This window comes from Rhinatrema bivittatum, chromosome 5, assembly GCF_901001135.1.
Source record: "Rhinatrema bivittatum chromosome 5, aRhiBiv1.1, whole genome shotgun sequence".
Lineage (NCBI taxonomy): Eukaryota > Metazoa > Chordata > Amphibia > Gymnophiona > Rhinatrematidae > Rhinatrema > Rhinatrema bivittatum.
Window position 1 is genome coordinate 212,222,362 of NC_042619.1, and position 16,858 is coordinate 212,239,219.

General features: G+C 46.7%; 1 protein-coding gene across 1 annotated transcript in view; it reads left to right on the forward strand.

Moving 5' to 3' along the window:
* EFHC2 (EF-hand domain containing 2) overlaps positions 1-16,858 on the forward strand; it is a 161,244-nt gene that overhangs the window by 81,042 nt on the left and 63,344 nt on the right. The window lies entirely within an intron of this gene.

Consider the following 16,858-nt stretch of genomic DNA (forward strand, 5'->3'; position numbering starts at 1 on the left):
CGTTTCTGAGATTCGTACCAAACATAAACACCGGAGACATCAATCGATTCCTCCTTTGCCACCGCCGGAAGAACCGGTGTCTAAACAGCGGAAGTTGTCATCGACCTCGGTAATCCCTTCAGAGGAATCGACACCGTCGACGTCCGTGACGGACTTAACAGCTTTGATTAAGAAGCTTGTCGCCGATGCCATGAAAGAAGCCATCCCGGCGACATCTCCGACACCGGCCCTGGTAGGACCGATGCCGACCTACGGGTCGATGCCGACTCCTCAGTCGATGCCGGCCATCGGGCCGATGCCGATGACTCCATCGATGCCGACTACCGAGTCGATGCCTTCCTCGATATCGATGCCGGTGCCATCGTCCATATCGATGCCAGTACCGATGCCAACGTCATCGTCCATACCGATGCCAATCTCGGTGCCGATGACTGCTGCAGCTTCTGCGCTAACAGCTCTATCAATGCCGATGGACGTGCCCAGCTGCTCTTCAACGATGCCTGCTGCTCGATCGATGTCAGCAGCCTCATCGTCGATGCAAATCGCACAGCCTTCGATGGAATCGACTAATTTACAATCTTCGATGTCCACAATTGCTACCAGACCAATCTCCTCATTGATTCCCATTTCCATGTTCTCCTTTCTCACTACATCACTTTCTACGGCTGCACAACCAGCTCCACATTATACCTTAGCTCCTTCCGGAGCTTCAGGCCGGGGAAAAAAGGCATCAGGAAAATCTAAGCATCCACAGCAGGCTCCAGAGATTCCCTCTGAGAAAAGACTACATGCTATCCTTACCAAAAGATATCATGATCTTTTATCTTCCTTGCCTTCACACCCTGCGGAGGAAAGTGATACCAGTGATGGTGTACCGGACATCCAGGATCCTTTACCAGGACCCTCTGGGGTTTCTCCATCTAAAAGGCCAAGCCATCCTTCATATCCTCAACCAGCGGATACATGGTCTGATACACAATCGGAGTATTCTTCAGAGGAGTTTTTATCAGAAGGTACTCCGCCACAGACCAAGAAGCAATCCCCTCCTGAGGATTTGTCTTTTGCTTCTTTCGTTCAAGAAATGTCGGAATCCATCCCTTTTCAACTTCAGGCAGAGAAGGATGACAGACAGCAAACACTGGAGATTCTACAATTTGTAGATCCCCCAAAACATAACCTAGCTATTCCAGTACATGAGGTACTACTCCAACTTCAACAACGGATTTGGGAGCACCCATGTACAACACCGGGAGTTAATCGTAGAATTGACTCTACGTATTTAGTCCAAGCAGCCCCAGGCTTTGAGAAGCCACAACTACCACACAGTTCATTAGTTGTGGAATCTGCGCAAAAGAAATCAAGAAGGTCCAGAACTCACGCTTCTATCCCTCCTGGGAAAGATAACAGATTCCTAGACCTTATGGGGCGTAAGATTTACCAGGGAGCGATGCTAAATTCAAAAATTGCTGCGTACCAGCTGTATATGACGCAGCATCAAAGAAACCTGTGGAAGCAGATTGAGGAATTTCTACCCTCTCTACCTCAACAGCAGCAGGAGGCAGCACAACAGATTGTGCAGAAAGGTCTGGATGCGGGCAAGCATGAGGTGCGAGCGGCGTATGATGCGTTTGAGACTTCTTCCAGAACGGCAGCTTCAGGCATCAGTGCTCGAAGATGGGCCTGGTTGAAGGCGTCGGACCTACGTCCAGAAGTCCAGGATAAACTAGTGGACTTGCCTTGCCTGGGCGACAACTTGTTCGGAACAAAAGTACAAGATGCCGTAACGCAGCTTAGAGAGCACTCTGAAACATTAAAGCAGCTCTCTACGTTGTCCCATGATACTCCTACTCACCCTGCCCGCAGGCCGCCACGGCGAGACACCAGACGGCCTTTCTTTAGGCCGAGAAGGTATTACCCCCAGACCTCAAGACCACGCTCTACAAGGCCTCCACAGCGCCCTCAGCAGAGACAGCAGAGAGCTGCAAGGCCACAGCCTCCGCCCCAAACTGCTTCCACCTCTGGCTTTTGAAAGCAGTCCCGGAGAACAGAGCCAACCAAACCCCTTTCCAGATTTACCAGTAGGGGGAAGGATTTCCCACTTTTACAACGATTGGGGAAATATCACCACAGATCAATGGGTCTTATCCATAGTTCATCAGGGTTACCACCTAGACTTCACAGCTCCCCCGCAGGAGTTTCCACCACAAAACTCCTATCTCGAACACATCCCTCAATTACAAATGGAATTATCTACTCTTCTGAAAGCAAGAGCTGTGGAACACGTACCACACTCACAGAAGGGAAGAGGATTCTATTCCCGGTATTTCCTCATTCCAAAGAAAACCGGAGGACTTCGTCCCATTCTAGATCTCAGAAATCTCAACAAATTTCTAAGGAAAGAAAAATTCAGAATGGTATCCTTAGGCACCATTCTTCCTCTCATACAAAAGGGGGATTGGCTTTGTTCTCTGGATCTCCAAGACGCTTATACTCACATACCTATTTTCCCACCTCATCGCAAGTACCTAAGATTCAAGGTGGGACACCAGCATTTTCAATACAGAGTCCTACCATTCGGCCTAGCCTCAGCTCCCAGAGTATTCACAAAATGCCTAGCAGTAATAGCAGGACATTTGCACAAACAAGGTGTTCATGTCTTCCCTTATCTAGACGATTGGCTAATAAAAAGTCAATCGCAACAAGGGGCGCTTACTTCTCTACATTACACAATACAGGTACTGCACAAACTGGGATTTCTCATCAATTATCAAAAATCCCACCTGCAACCATCTCATCTACTCCAATACATAGGAGCAGAATTAGACACAAACCTTGCACAAGCTTTTCTTCCAGAAGACCGTGCACAAACACTGTCCCAGTTGGCGTACTCCATGTCCACACAACCGCAAGTGACAGCTCATCAGTTTCTAATCTTACTAGGCCACATGGCATCAACGGTTCATGTCACTCCGATGGCACGACTTGCCATGCGACTTACCCAATGGACTCTTCAGTCGCAATGGATCCAAGCCATTCAACCACTTCATTCTCCCATCCAAGTAACCCACCAACTTCGCTCATCGCTACACTGGTGGACAATCAAGGACAATTTACGCAAGGGCCTGCCTTTCCAAAAGCCGATCCCTCAGATAACATTAACTACAGATGCATCCACCTTGGGATGGGGAGCTCATGTAAACTCTCTTCAAACTCAAGGAACTTGGACAAAACTTGAAGCCACATATCAAATCAATTTTCTGGAACTTCGAGCTATACGTTATGCGCTGCATGCATTCGAGGACTGTCTTTCACACAAGACTGTGTTAATCCAAACAGACAATACGGTTGCCATGTGGTACATCAACAAACAGGGAGGTACGGGCTCGTATCTCCTTTGTCAAGAAGCTGCGCAAATTTGGGACTGGGCCTTGAATCACTCAATATTGCTACAGGCCACTTATCTAGCAGGAATTCAAAATGTGCTAGCAGACCGACTCAGTCGTCAGTTCCAACCACACGAGTGGTCTCTGAATCCCTCGATAGCGACCAAAATATTCCAACGTTGGGGACAGCCAACAACAGACCTCTTTGCGTCGCGCCTGAACCACAAGGTGACCAACTTCTGTTCTCTGCACAAACAGAAGCACCAACCAGCCAAGGACGCCTTTGCTCGCCCTTGGAACTCAGGCCTACTATATGCATATCCTCCAATACCGCTTATCACCAAGACACTGGTGAAGCTACAACAGGACAAGGGGTCCATGATACTCATAGCCCCATATTGGCCTCGACAGGTATGGTTTCCCACACTGCTAGACCTTTCAGTCAGGGATCCAATACGTCTGGGAGTAGCTCCCAATCTCATTACTCAGGATCAGGGTCGGTTGCGCCATCCCAACCTTCAGTCCCTATCCCTGACAGCATGGATGTTGAAAGCTTAATCCTACAACCACTCAATCTTTCAACAAATGTTTCTCAAGTGCTTATAGCTTCCCGCAAACCTTCCACAAGGAAAAATTACTCTTTCAAATGGAAACGGTTCACGTTCTGGTGCAAGCAAAATCATACGGATCCTTTCACTTGCCCCACATCTACTCTTCTAGATTATTTGTACCATCTTTCAAACTCTGGTCTTCAGACATCGTCAATCAGAGTACATTTGAGTGCAATCTCCGCTTATCATAACAAGATAGGAGATGCACCTATATCCACACAACCTCTCGTCAGTAGATTCATGAGAGGTCTAACACATCTTAATCCACCAATTCGGCCTCCAGCTACACAATGGGACCTGAATCTGGTTTTAACAGGATTAATGCGTTCTCCTTTCGAACCCATTGATTCCTGTGATCTTAAATTTCTCACATGGAAGACTATTTTCCTCATAGCCATCACATCAGCTAGAAGGGTTAGTGAGTTACAAGCACTTGTCACCTATGAACCTTATACAAAGTTCCTCCATGACAGAGTGGTTCTCCGAACACATCCAAAATTCCTTCCTAAGGTAGTTACGGAATTCCATTTAAATCAAACAATAGTCTTACCCACATTCTTTCCAAGGCCTCACTCTCACCAGGGGGAAAGAGCTTTGCACACTTTGGACTGCAAACGTGCGTTGTCCTATTACTTGAATCGCACTACGTCCCTCAGAACATCCAATCACCTTTTTGTCTCTTATGACCCAAATAAGCCAGGTAAAGCAGTGGGTAAACATACTTTATCCAATTGGTTAGCAGATTGCATACAATTTTGCTATGGAAAAGCAGGCCTTCCTCTCCAAGGGCGAGTAAAGGCACACTCAGTAAGAGCAATGTCAACCTCAGTAGCACACTTTCGTTCAGTGCCAATCATTGACATTTGTAAAGCAGCAACATGGAGTTCTCTTCACACTTTTGCAGCTCATTATTGTTTGGACAAGGAAGGACGACAAGATTCAGCCTATGGACAATCTGTCTTAAAGAACTTGTTTCCAGCTTAATCCCAACTCCTTCTACATCCACTCTGCTGTGATCTTCGGCTGACTCATTTTCTTCAACAAAGCATCACTGCTACCTCCATGGACAATGACTCAGCCTCTAGCTTGCTAATCACCCATATGTGAGGACTAGCATCCTGCTTGTCCTGGGATAAAGCAAAATTGCTTACCTTGTAATAGGTGTTATCCCAGGACAGCAGGATGTAGTCCTCACGGAACCCACCCGCCACCCCGCGGAGTTGGGCCTCAGACTTTCTTCTTATAATTTTGCTTACGCTTATTGCTACATACAAGACTGGAGTGAGACCCCTGTGGCAGGAAATATCATGGCATGCCGGGCATGCTCAGTAGCCTCAGGCAGCCAGTTTAAAACTTCTAGAAACTTGCCAGAAGTTTTTCCCGCTTAAGGGCTCCGTGGATGACGTCACCCATATGTGAGGACTACATCCTGCTGTCCTGGGATAACACCTATTACAAGGTAAGCAATTTTGCTTAAGTACAATTCAAAATTTATAATTTTTCTCTTCGGTAAGTTATATGCTAGGGGCTGGGGAAAGTGCGAAAAGAAATGGTAAAGCCTCTCTTCCTGCTCTTAACTCTGAGGGAATGCTTGTTTGAATAACCAAGTCTTAAGTTTCTTTTTAAATGTAGCGTGGCATGGTTCCAGGCGAAGGTCTGGAGGAAGCGAGTTCCAGAGTGAAGGGCCCGCTGTGGATAGTGCACGTTTCCTCAGAGAGGATTTCGCCGGTTGGGTGATTAGTCTGTTCTGATACGCACTTCTAGTCGGTTTCGTGGATGTGTGTAGCTGAATTTGAAACGTTAAGTTGAGAGGAGCGATGTTGTATAAGGCCTTATGTATCATCATCAAGGACTTGAATTGGATCCTGTATTTAATCGGAAGCCAGTGGAGATGATGAAGGATTGGGGTGATATGATCTCTTTTTTTGGCATTTGAGAGAATTCTTGCCGAGGCATTTAGAACCATCTGAAGTGGTTTGGTGGTGCATGCTGGTAAGCCTATGAGGAGAGCGTTACAGTAGTCCAGTTTTGGGAGTATGATAGCTTGTAGTACCATGCGGAAGTCTCTGTATAGGAGGAGTGGTTTTAGTTTCTTTAAGGTTTGAAGTTTAAAAAAACATTCTTTTGTTGTGTTATTAACGAATTTGTTGAGGCTGAATCCGCTGTCTATGATGACTCCCAGGTCTTTTACTTGTTGTGAGGTGGAGTGCACGGAGGTATCCTGACGTTGGCTAGCGTTAGGTGGTGTGGGTGAGGCATAGTTTTCCGGTGCTATAATGAGGATTTCGGTTTTGTTTGTGTTTAAAACCAGGTTGAGGCTGGTGAGTAGGTTGTTGATAGCTGACAGACATTTATTCCAGTGTGACATGGCTTTGTGTAGTGAGTCTTCTATAGGGATGAGGATTTGTATGTCATCCGCGTATAGGAAATGTCTGAGCTTGAGGTTGGTGAGTAGTTGACAGAGCGGGAGAAGATAAATATTGAAGAGGGTCGGAGAGAGTGATGATCCTTGTGGAACCCCCCTCTTGGATTCGATGGTGTGAGACTCTTTGTTATTTATCTTGACCTTGTATGATCTGTTCTCCAAAAACGATTTGAACCAGTTGAAGGCTGCTCCTGTAATGCCAATGTCCGTTAGGCGTTGCAGGAGGCACCGGTGGTTTACGGTATCAAAAGCTGATGAGAGATCCAGGAGAGCGAGGAGGCAAGGTTGGCCTTTTTCTAGATTAAAGATAATAGTGTCTGATAATGAGGTTAATAGCGATTCGGTGTTCATGGTCTTACGAAATCCGAATTGGTTTGAGGTGAGGATGTTATTTTCATCTAGAAATTCTGTAAGTTGTCTGTTAACAACTTTCTTCATGATTTTGGCAATCATATTAGCAGATATATTAATTATATTATTAATATTAATATTAATTATATTATTAATTATATTAATATATAATATTAGCAGAGTTGTGGAATTTGGATTTGGGGTTGGAGCTTGAGGATGATGATTTTTTTAAATATGGAATTGCTGATTTCTATAAAGCTATTCCACCAGTTGTGTTGCAGGAACAATATTTACGGGTGATTCACAGGTTAATTATCTCTCCTAATAGGGCATATCAGATGAAACTTATTTCTTCTCCGCAGTGTCTTAAATGTTCTGGGGGAATGAAACTGAAGGGTGAATAGTCAATCAAACAATAGTGGAATTCAAAATTCACCAGTACTTCATAGACCCTTCATTGTGAAACAAACATATATGACTATCATATAAAAGACGGTAATGTCTACTTATTAGTAGAAAAAGTGGTCTTTTCCAGACCTCGCCTTAAGTTATAATCATTGGTCATACGAATGTGTTTTTATGAAGAATTTTTCCAATCAGCAATGCTGTCATTTCTAGGAGTGACACAGCTCAGCACAGCACAACCACCAAATTAAAAGCTAACTTTCATACTGGCACTTATAAGGATCTAGCTTGTTTTATTCAGCTGACATCTTCGCAAGTGAAATACTCTGTGAAAGGATAAATAAGATAGTCACTCTACTGCTCTAAGGAACTGAAACACTGAAACAGTGCTGGCAGTATTGGGCAGCTCTCCTTTAAGAACAAGAGGAGTTTTAGGTTAAGTTATCATACTTTCTATTCTTAAATTGTATACAGAAAAATTCTTCAAAAAAACACATTCGTATGACCAATGCTTATAACTTAAGACAAGGTCTGGAAAAGACCACTTTTTCTACTAATAAGTAGACAAAACCGTCTTTTATATAATAGTCATATATGTTTGTTTCACAATGAAGGGTCTATGAAGTACTGGTGAATTTTGAATTTCACTATTAAATGCTCTGGGGCCCATGCATCTTTAAGTCTTGGGCTCTGGGAGTGTCCCCCAAGTTATATTTTTTGGGAATTTGTATTGCAGTATTTGTCTACATTGTTGGAGTATATGGTCCCTGTGAGTGCTTCTGTTTGTGTTCTGGGAATCTTTATAAATTAAGGGGCGGATTTTAAAAGCCCTGCTCGCATAAATCCGCCCGGATTTATGCGAGCAGGGCCTTGCGCGCCGACGCGCCTATTTTCCATAGGCCTGCCGGCGCGCGCAGAGCCCCGGGACTCACGTAAGTCCCGGGGTTTTTTGTTGTGGGCGTGTCGGGGGCGGGGCCGATCGACGCAGCGTTTTGGGGGCGTGGTTTCGGCCTGGGGCGGTCCGGGGGCGTGGCCGCACCCTCCGGAACTGCCCCCGGGTTGCGTCTCGGCGCGCGTGGATTTACGTCTCCCTCCGGGAGGCGTAAATCCATGGACAAAGGTAGGGGGGGGTTTTAGATAGGGCCGGGGGGGTGGGTTAGGTAGAGGAAGGGAGGGGAAGGTGAGGGGAGGGCGAAAGAGAGTTCCCTCCGAGGCCGCTCCGATTTCGGAGCGGCCTCGGAGGGAACGGAGGCAGGCTGCGTGGCTCGGCGCACGCCGGCTGCCCAAAATCGGCAGCCTTGCGCGCGCCGATCCTGGATTTTAGAAGATACGCGCGTATCTACTAAAATCCAGCGTACTTTTGTTTGCGCCTGGAGCGCGAACAAAAGTACGCAAACGCGCCGTTTTTAAAAATCTACCCCTAAGTGAGTTGTAATCGCCTGCAAACTCCTGATCAAGGGTCATGCATTGCTCGAAAATGTATTTTGCATAAGTGGATTCAGAGTGATGTAGCGACGTTTGACTTCTGGTTTGCAGAAATGTTGAATCTTTTAAACTTGGTATATCAGTCCTTGACTATGACGATGAGAGGCAGGAAATTTGCCTTTCCTATGATATGAGAACCATTTATTAAGCAACTTCGAGTTGCGTTGCAAAGGTGGTACACACATGCTCTGCCAGTGGATACCTCTACGCCATCTGCTAGTTGACATTTTTATTTAAGGATGTTACCTGTGTATTACTTTCTGCAGCTCCTGTTGTGACGGGTGGTAGGTGGGGAGACTCAGGGTTTGGGTTGTGTGATGCTTTCACCGGTCCGTACATCGCCAATTGCGTCAGTTCCAGGGTCCAATCCCTGAACGAGCTTTCCTGACCACTCAAAAACTTCCTGGAAGTCACACCAGTCATCCATCTTAGCAGGAGCACCAACGTTCCAGTCTTGCAGAGCAGCATGTAGCATGGTCCTTCTCCTTCAGACCCCAGCAGGAGACTGACTCTGCTGGGTTAGGGAGTCTCTTTTATACTCTGTAACTCCTCCGCCTCTGCCAGCTGATTGGCTCCGGGGAAGACCCACCCTTAACCTCCCACACCTGTGTGTTTGTCTCTGTGGTTACAGGGGAAGCCACCAGTGTATATCCTTGACTCTGTGTCACCTGGGTTTTCTTCCCCCTCCTTCTAGAACTTTGGTTCCAGGGAGTTTTTGTTCTTGGCTTTATTCTACCTCCTCAGACTGGCATAGTGACCCCGTCACAGGTGGGAAGGTTAGCGGTGTTGCCTGCTATCATGTTTTGTCATTGTAAATTTTGTTCTTTTGTCTGTTAAAATCCAATAATGACATTTATTTTAAAAAAAATACAAAATCACTAACAATTCAAAGCCATGCTGTTGCCATTCATGCAGGAACTTTTGATCTTCTTACTAGTAGAATATATTTCTTTTGTATACTAACATATGTTGATTGTTACATGTTTACACAGATAACTGCATTGCTCTCTCTCCTTGAATCCCTTCTTCAGCTAAATATGCTGTATTCATGCTTTACATGTACCAGTGTGATGCCTTTATGGGGCTCTGATGAAGCTCCACCTTTCAGCTGTCTGTGCCATCTTCATGCTTTGCGCATATTAGTGCAACACCTGCCTGGGACTCTGATGTGGGACAGCACAGCAGTGCCCCTAATTTCCAGTTGGTAGCAGTGTTTCAATAGGAGGAGCTTCCAAAATCTTTAAACACAAATGTCTCTTGAGGAATGAATTAAAACCAGAATGACAAAGGGAGAGGTTTATTGGGGGTGGAGGGTTATTAGTTTAACAACTGAATTATCTTAAAGATCAATTTCTCACTACTGCTATTACGTATTTAAAGTGAGTGTGTAGATAGATTGGGAGTCAGTGCAAAGACAGATAGAGGGGGCAGTGGGATTGTGGCTGGGACCTCAGGGTTCAGATGAGTAGCAATGATTTATTCCACTCAGTCTCTAAAGGGAAGCATTGAGCCTGTCCTGGCTTTTTGGCACCCTGCCTGATGCATTTTGTACCTATAACTGCTTAAGATCATGATACAGAGTCTGAGCCTAAAGGTGAGGGTGGTCATTTCTTGTCATTTGGGTTGGGGAGTTAAAAGCCCTGTCATCTGACCCTATTGGGAAATGATTATGCTACAATGGTTGCAAAAGCAGGAGTATTAAAACTCTTGCTTAAACCAAAGTCTAGTACCCAGAATGCTGATTGTAAGTGAAACAAGCAGAACTAAAAACACCACAATGCATTGGACTGGATTCTCTAGTGGTGTCCAAAAGGCAGGAAGTGTGGCAGAGGACAATCACGGATGTAATCTGAAGCTTAGAAAAGTGAGCCTGCAGTAGGAAGTAATTTAGAAATTTAATTTGTTTTCAATGGGAACAAGAAAGGAAAATTGGTTCTTACCTGCTAATTTTTGTTCCTATAGTACCACAGATCAATCCAGACTCCTGGGTTTTGCCTTTCTTCCAGCAGATGGAGACAGAGAAAGTTTTGCAGCCACCACCACATAACCTGGTGTGCCACCTGCAGTCCCTCAGAATTACTAAGTACCCAAGCTAGAACAGCAAAAACTTTTAATAAACTAATGAAGTAATATTCCCTGAGCGAGCAGAGGAAAGAGGAAAACTTATAATGAATAACTCTCAAATTTTGGAACTTTAATTGTAAGGACTAACAAGAAACCTGTGCTATTCTTCAGAATCACTACAATAACAGATCAAGTAGACTCTCCAAATCTCCTCTCCCCCATTGGGTGAGACTGGTCTGATCTGTGGTACTACAGGAATGAAAATTAATAGATAAAACCAATTTTCCTTTCCCTGTATTTATCCAGATCAGTCCAGACTCCTGGGATGTACCAAAGCTTCCCTAACCGGGGTGGGATTGCAAGAGTCCCACTCGAAGTATGCTTTCATCGAAACCCCTGGACGTCCAACTGATAGCGTCTGGCAAAGGTATGCAGAGACTTCCAAGTAGCTACCCTGCATATCTCTTGCGGCAAAACTAGCTGATATTCTGCCCAGGAGGCTGCCTGGGACTGGGTAGAATGAGCCCTTAACCCTTCCGGGATAGGACGAGTACTACAGATGTATGTGGAACCAATGGCCTCCTTCACTCAACAGACAATAGTGGCTTTTGAAGCCTTCTGACCCTTTTTCGCACCACTCCATAGCACAAAAAGGTGATCCAACAATCTGAAACTGTTAGTGACCTCTAGATACCATAACAACGCACTTCTGACATCCAAATGCCTTAATTTTTTTGCATGAAGCGCACCAACCTCCAGCTTTGGGAAAATTGGAAGCTCCACTGACTGACTCAAGTGGAACGCCAAAACCACCTTCGGCAGAAAAGACAGAACAATCCGCAAAGAGACCCCGGAATCTGAAATCCGCAGAAAAGGCTCCCTACATGACAAGGCTTGAAATTCTGATATCCTTCTGGCCAAACAAATCGCCACCAAGAAAACTACCTTCAAAGTCAGATCTCTTTTATTGTGGCCCTTTTAAGAGGCTGAAACGGCGTCGCAGACATGCCCTTGAGGACCAAGTTAAGGCTTCAAGAAGGGTACACCTTACGAACAGGGGGCGCAAGTGCTTCCCCCTTGGAGAAAACATACCACATTTGGATGCGCAGCTAGAGTTGTTCCATGAACCTTGCCTTTAAAACAGCCCAGGGCTGACACCTACACTCTCAGGGAGCTGAAGGACAAACGTTTCATAAGGCCTCTCTGCAAAAAAACCCAAAATCTGCACCACCGATGCTCGCCAAGAATCAACCCCTTGTTCCGTACCTCAAGACTCAAAGATTCTCCAAACCCTGACATATGTCAAGGATGTGGAAGTCTTTCAAGTCTGCAACAGTGTAGAAATTACATCCTCAGGATATCCTTTCTTCCTTAATTGCCCCCTCTCAAAAGCCAAGCCGCTAGACAAAGCGAGCCGCTTGATCTGAAAATATGGGGCTCTGATGTAGCTGCTTTGACAGATGTCCCAGTCTCAACGGGTCGTCCTCTGCTAGATTGATCAAAATCTGCAAACAAGGTCTCCGTGGCCACTCTAGAGCCACAAGAATTACATTTCCTGGATGGATATCTATTCTTCTTACAATCTTGCCCACCAGAGGCCATGGTGGAAACATGTAGATCAGGATGTTGCGTGGCCAAGGAAGAACCAGGGTGTTGACCCCTTCCGCTCCACACTCTCTTCTACAACTGAAGACATGTAGTGCCTTGGCATTCCGATGAATTGCCATTAGATCCATATGCAGTATGCCCAATCTGCAAGTAATTAGGGGCATTGCTTCCTCCGATAGTTCCCATTCTCTGGGATAGAATTGTTGCTTGCACATTATCGGACCCCACTATGTGAGAAGCCACTATCAAGGCCAGATGCTGTGTTGCCCAGTGCATCAGCATCTCTGCTTCCTGAGCCATCGCTCGACTCTTGGTACCACCCTGGCGGTTGATGTAGGCCATCGTCATCACATTGTCACATTTTACCTCTTGCGCATAAGAGGTAAAAACTCCTGCAGAGCTAACTGAACTATTCATGTCTCTAAGCAATTGATGGACCAAGACACTTTCTCTGCGACCATTGGCCTTGCACAGACTGGGAATGACACACGGCTCCCCCATTGGAGAGACTGGTGTCGGAGTCACCACCATCCACTGTGGAACCTCCAGGTCCACCCTGCAGCACAAATGGTTTCAACCAAGCCACCACAAAAGACTGGACCTGGCTGACTCTGTAAGTGGCAGGGGAAGATGATACTGTTCTGATATCAGATCCCACTGTGATAGCAATGCCTTCTGTAGAGGTCTCATATGAGCAAATGCCCACAGAACCAGTTCCACGGTAGATGCCATGGAGCCGAGGACATGCAAGTAATCCCAGACCCTGGGCACTCAGGTCTCCAATAGATGTACTACTTGAGACTGCAACTTGACAATATGCTCCTCCGTGTGAAACACTTTCCCCACTTGGGTATCGAAGTGTGCACCCAAAAACTCCAGAACCTGTGAGGGGGAGTGATGGCTCTTGGACAAATTCACTATCCAACCCAAGGGTTTCAAGCGGTGCAACATCATTTCCACTGCCTGCCTCCAAAGGTCCTGTGACTTTGCTTGAATGAGCCAATTATTCAGATATGGATGAACCAGCACACCCTCCTTTCTGAGGGCTGCTGCCACCACCACCATCACCTTGGTAATGGTCCTTGGAGCAGTCACCAAATCGAGTGGAAGGGCGCAAAATTGAAAATGCCTCCCGAGGATCATGAACCGGAGAAATGTTTGATGATCCGGATGGATCCCTATGTGCAGGTACGCTTCTGTTAGATATAAGGAAGCCAGGAACTCTCCGCTTCGCACCGCTGCGATGACCAACTGCAGAGTTTCAATCTGAAACTGGGGAATTTTGAGAGCTACAATCACTTTCTTCAAGTCCAGAATTGGATGGAGCGTTTCTTCCTTTTTCAGGACCACAAAATAAATGGAACAACAGCCTGTCCCTTTCTCTTCCTGGGGGATGGGAACAATGGCTCCCAGCATTCGCAGACGTTGGATGGTTTGTTGCATGACCAGCTTCTTTTCCACCGAGGCACAAGGAGATACCATGAACAGGCTTAGTTGATGAGCAAACTCTAAAGCATAGCCTTGTCCTATCACGCTTTGAACCCACTGGTCCAACGTGATCTTGGCCCACACCTCGTAAAATTGAGTCAAGCAACCTCTGACGACTGGGACTGAGGAGTGGGCTGGCCTCGCCTCATTGCGCGGGCTTGGCTCTGCCACTACCTTGGTTGAAGCCCTCTCTGCTCATCCTATGGCCTTGAAATAACTGGTTCTAGGACTGTGACCTCTCCAAGGTCTGCCTCTGGACGGCACCCGGAGCTCTGCCTTGTCAGAAACGCCTTTGCCCCCGAAATCAAGAACGCATCGGAAAAAACCCTTTGGGTCCTATAGGCTTGTCCTCCAGCAGTTTGTGAACTTTATTACCCCCAGAAGCTTTATCAGCTGCTTCAAGTCTTCTCCAAAAAGAAGGCTTACCCTTGAAAGGATGAGCCTTCGACGAAACGACCACCGACCAGTTTCGCAACCAAAGAAGCCTCCTGACCGAGACCGCTGACATCATCGTCCTGGAAGAAGTGTGGATGAGGTCATACAATGCATTGGCATCATAAGCAACCACCACCTCCAAGTGCTCTACCTGCTTAGAATCTGAGGGCGACATAGCTTTGTTATCTTATAACTGCTGCACCCGTCGCAGCCCAGCCCGAAGCATAAAACTGCTGCACACAGCAGCATGGATGCCAAGAGCAGACTCTTCAAAAATCTTCTTAAGGTGCACCTTGAGCTGCCTATCCTATAAATCCTTCAAAGCTGCAGTGCTAGCAACTGGAATGTTGGTCCTTTTTGTAACTGCTGAGACGGAGGCATCCACCTTCGGAACCCTTAAGAGCTCCAGATTGTCATCGGGCAAAGGATACATCTTATCTATAGCTCTGCTAACCTTAAGGCCAGTCTCCGGAGTATCCCATTCTCTGACCACCAACTGTTTAACTGACTTATGAAAAGGGAAGGTCTTGTTTGGACCATGTAAGCCAGCCATGACCAGATTCACTGCCTCCTGGTCAGACTCCTCCTGAGGAACAGTTATCCCTAACTCCGCCAGGACATGCGGGATCAGGGGTCCCAGTTCCTCCTTTTGAAACAGATGCACCATTTTGGCATCATTCCCTTCCATCATTGGGATCATGCCTGGGTCCTCATCCAGATCCTGCACATCCCAGGAAGGATCAGTGTCAGGAGGACCATCCCCAGATGGCAACCCCGATCGGACTCCTCGGAGGAACCTTTATCGGTAGCCCCTTGTGCAGTTGGACCAAGGACTCTCCAAATCCTTGTGACCCCAGAGGCCCCTGAAAACTTGGACCTCTTCATGGGTGGAGCTTCTGACGTCCTCTGCTGGGGAGATCACTGCCCTGTAGCCTCCCGGGCCAAAAAAGCTTCGTGCATCAAAAGAATAAACTCCGGGGAGAAAGGAGAGGAACCATAAGAATCTTCCTTCAGAAGATCTTGATCCTCCCCTTACTGCCCCCCCCCCCCCGGGCCTCCTCGGGGCTGAAAATCGCTGGGAAAAGCGTTGGTGGGAGATTCTCTCCCCCTGCCTCTGCTTCCGAAGCAGCCGCAAACGTTTTCAATATGGCCGCCATTCCCGTGCTCAGCAGGAATGGATCATTGGCCTCCTCCATCACAGCTGCAGACCTACCAGGCCTGCTCTGCCTTGAAGAGGCTGTTGCAGTCCCGCCCGATGTACCCTTCCCACCAGAGAGGCATCGGAAACAGCGGTCAGTCCTGAAGAGATGCGAGCTACTCTCTCCACATGCGGTGCATTGGCACCCGTGTGGCATGGCCCAGCCTGACCCCGACTGCGCGGCATATGTCCGGAGAGGAAAAGGCAGTGGAAGAACCGCAAAATGGGAGCCCCTTGCTCTGCTTACCTTACTCTGCCCCCACCGACAGAAAGACAAGAAGAAAAAATAAACACACTCTCTCCTGTCCTTTTTTTTTTTTAACTCCAAAACTTTTTTTTTTAAACTTTATAAAACAGACAAAAATAAATTGTTAACTTCCCTGCTGAAGGGTAGCAGAGGCTTCTCCTAATCCTCCTGGAGGTGACGGAACTGGACCACCAGCTTTCACCACTGGTGTGATTCAGCGAGCAATCAAGGGTCCCCAACCCCTGCTTGTCCACCTCTACAACCAGGAGGGATGGGCCCACCAGGACCTGCCATCCTCCTGGGAGGAAAATCTCCTTCTCTTTTTCTTCCTTTCCTATCTATCTATATTTTTTTTATTTTCTAGGTACAGAACTGCAGATTTTGCACTTCCTCCATCTGCTGGAGACAGAGAAATACTGAGGGACTGCAGGTAGCACACCAGGTTATGTGGTGGTGTCTGCGAAACTTTCTCTGTCTCCATCTGCTGGAAGGGAGGCTAAACCCAGGAGTCTGAAATGATTTGCGTATGTACAGGGAAACCCCCTTCCCCTCTTTAGTGTTGCCAACTAAACCAGCTCTACCAACCAGCTCTACCAACAGGCTGATCCAGTCCTGGTTCTGCCCCATTGCATGGAGTTATAGTTCTGATTGTCCCATTGATTTCTCTTAGACAGTCAGCACTCTTAGTCACCATGACCCTTGGGGGTCATGCCTTAGTCAAGCAGGAGCAACCCCAAAGCTTCCCTGCCAGGGTTATGACTTCCTAATCCTTCTCCTTCCCTAGGCCTATGAGGACACAACAAGTCCTCATGTACCCCCTTCCCTTTTTTATGTTATTTGAATTACTTACCCTTCCTTTCCTAAAAATCCCTCTCCCCATCAACTTCATTGCTCAGGGAGATGAACGAGATCTCCCCTTCCCTGTCTATCCTCTTTCCTGTTGCCTCTTCTTCTGAAGAGGCACAACTAAAAGATCCTATCTGGCTACAATGAAAACTTTGGTGACCATTAAAGGCATTTTAGTGCAGCCCTGTGGGATGCAGAGGCTGCAATAGATTTTCCTTTTTTACATGTATGAGCATTTGGTGGCTTCCTGTACAGACCTCAGGAGCAGTGACTTTACATCAGTCTCTCTGACTGCATCCACCTGGTCAATTG